We start from the raw sequence: 2,761 nt of genomic DNA on the forward strand, positions 1-2,761 counted from the left end.
GGGGGGTGGTTCTTCTCCACAGTGTGGCAGGTAAACACATAATTTCACTCCATCTTGTTTGTATTTTTTCCTCCTTTTTTAAATGTTATGCATTGGCAAGTGAACTATTGTTTGTCCCATGGGTGTGAGGTTATGCGGGGAGCCGGGGGTCCAACCTTTAGGGGTAAGTGAAGCTCACTTCCCCGACCTCTATGGTCGCTGCCATCCGCGCCTCTGCTGAGGGAGGGTTCTCACTATGTGAGTCAGAGGGTACCCCCTTTAACAGCTCCTGCTCTTTATCTTACTCAAATTGAGACTGGGTTCTATTTACAGCTCCCTATTCTATCATTCCTTTTCCAGTTTCTTCAGTGCAAGAGCCTATACCTCCTACATGACTGCTGCTCCGCAGAGCCAATCTGATGTGTTTTCTGGTTCCCGAGGCTGCAGAACAGCCTGCCTTCCAGGCCGCTCTCTCTCCTCTGGCCAAGAAGTTGCTGGTCGGGAACCTCTTTCCTTTCCTATCCTATCCCCTGAAGCCACTCCTCAAACTACCTCTCCAAGTAACAACCTTTCACTCCAGCCCCGGCTCTCGCCAAGTGAAATCATTTTAGATTGTTTTTTTATTTAAGTGAACACTGTAGCACTGTTCAAAATTGTAATGATATACAGCTATTTCAAAAACAAACAAAACTAAAAACTGAGCTTATTAAATGAATAATACATTGTATGCCAGTGCCACAGAAATATGTAATTTACTGTTTTATGTATGCCTGTTATTAATGGTCGTTCATCACGTTTGAATGCAGAGACTGAAGGGCTCACATTCAGAATTCAGATTACAGTTGATGGATATACAGGAAAGCTACTATTGAAGCTCATCTTTCACTTACCCCTTGATTACCCATCTAGTCTGCCTGATGTATCTGTTATTTCTGAACAGCTCACAAGAAAACAGTGCATCGATATAAAGCTGGGTTTACTGAAAAAGGCAACGCTTGTTTCCGAGCCCATGGTCCACAAACTGCTTCTTTGGCTACAACAGAACTTCACGACTTTTACTGAGCAATCAGTAACATACCAAAGTCCTCGGGGTGACTGTGAGCAGAGGAGTCAGGGTGAGACTAGGACAGCTCTGCTACAGGTAGATCACATGAGGGCAAAAACCAAATATTAAAAAATCATTGAAAAATGGACTTCACAACTGGGACTCACCGGGAGACTGTTCATGGGAAAGTTGATATTGATGCTACTGCAGGGAGAAAGAAAAAGCTAAAGGCATTTCGAGCTTACATCATTTTCTGCTTGTCTGACATGGTTAATAATTGATTGTGATAGGATGCTCGTTTGTTTTATACAGTTCTGTATGTTAGCGCTTCTCACATTCATTCACCCCTGTTATTGTTTTCAGTCACCCAAATCAGACTCTTTGCGTCATCAGACATTGATCCTGCCACTGAAATGACACTTCATGAGCAAATGTTGGTCGGGTGCTCCAGCGAAAGCAGGATGGCAGTTTAAATGAAATTGACTTTGCTGGATGTTTAAGCAAGTTGTTAACGTCCTTGCCATCAGATTGCAATATCAGGAAAATGCAGATCTCCACCTGTTTGGAAGATTGTTCAGCTGTTGGACAATAAAGTTTAGCCAACCTGAATTTACAGCATGTACAGCATGAAACATTAATATGCCAATTACCTAGAATGTGATCCTTATCACCAGGATCTTGTAGTTATGTTGACCTACAGTTCAGAAAAATACCAAAAGTAAAATACAAAAAATAATAAATAACAATAATAAATATATTACGACTAATAATAGCAATGCCTTAGCATTACTGTTGTACAGCCCCTTGAGATGCAGGTAATATCAAAATAAGAAATGTCAATTGAATTATATTGTATATGAGCATTAGTAGATGGAAAAATGCAAAACTTTTATTGTTGAAACTATCTTGCCATGCTGAGAAGTCCCTCTAGTGGCTAATTGTAGTAATTGCATTAATATTACTAATCGTAGCAATTTCTAGGATAGAAACAAACCAGTAATGCTGCAAAATTAGATAGAAATATAACAATAGATGATACATATAGAATAATAGATGGGCTGCAGTAAATTACAAATTTATAATTGCATCGAATCTCGAGTGGTTTATGATGAATTCTGAGTTGCAATTATAACCTAAAGTAATTCACTTCAGATATATTTGTTATTATTAGTAACATATGGATTCCACAGCATTGGATAAATATACAACAAGCTCTCCAATGCGAATGTAATGCACGTCACTAGTTTCGTCTACCTGTTGTAGGGATGTTTTCACAAGGTTTATATTCAAGACAATTGTCTTTCTTGTGTTTTTGTTTTCTTGGTCTCTGATGAATGATTTTCTAGCTCTAGTGTTCTCTTTATATAATAAAAACTACAGCCAGCAGTTTAAAAGACTTACAGAAAATTCCAAAAAAAGTAGCTCGGAAAGTCATAAATAGACAATGTATCGTCACATCCATTTTTTAAATAACATGCTTAATTATGATTTTTTTTCCATATGGGCTGAGATGCAATTATAGCACTAATCCATATATTATATATTTATTACGATGTTACAAGTCTATTAAATGCCAGATCATTAAATAATTCATAATGAACATGCTGTTCAGTGTGGATATTGGTGGTTGTAAAATTCAGTCGTAATCACTGACATTAATCTATGTGTGTTGTTTAAGGACTATCGTCTCCTGCAGAAGACCTTAAAGGTGGATGTTGACTCAAGTGGAAAGAAATG

At 38.1% G+C, this 2,761-nt stretch overlaps 1 pseudogene; it reads left to right on the forward strand.

Annotated features, from left to right (window-relative positions):
- Positions 1 to 348: 348 nt before the first annotated feature.
- LOC117411186 (RWD domain-containing protein 3-like) lies at positions 349 to 2,487 on the forward strand (annotated as a pseudogene).
- Positions 2,488 to 2,761: the final 274 nt, after the last annotated feature.

The sequence above is a fragment of the Acipenser ruthenus genome, chromosome 10 (assembly GCF_902713425.1).
Source record: "Acipenser ruthenus chromosome 10, fAciRut3.2 maternal haplotype, whole genome shotgun sequence".
Taxonomy (NCBI): Eukaryota; Metazoa; Chordata; class Actinopteri; order Acipenseriformes; family Acipenseridae; genus Acipenser; species Acipenser ruthenus.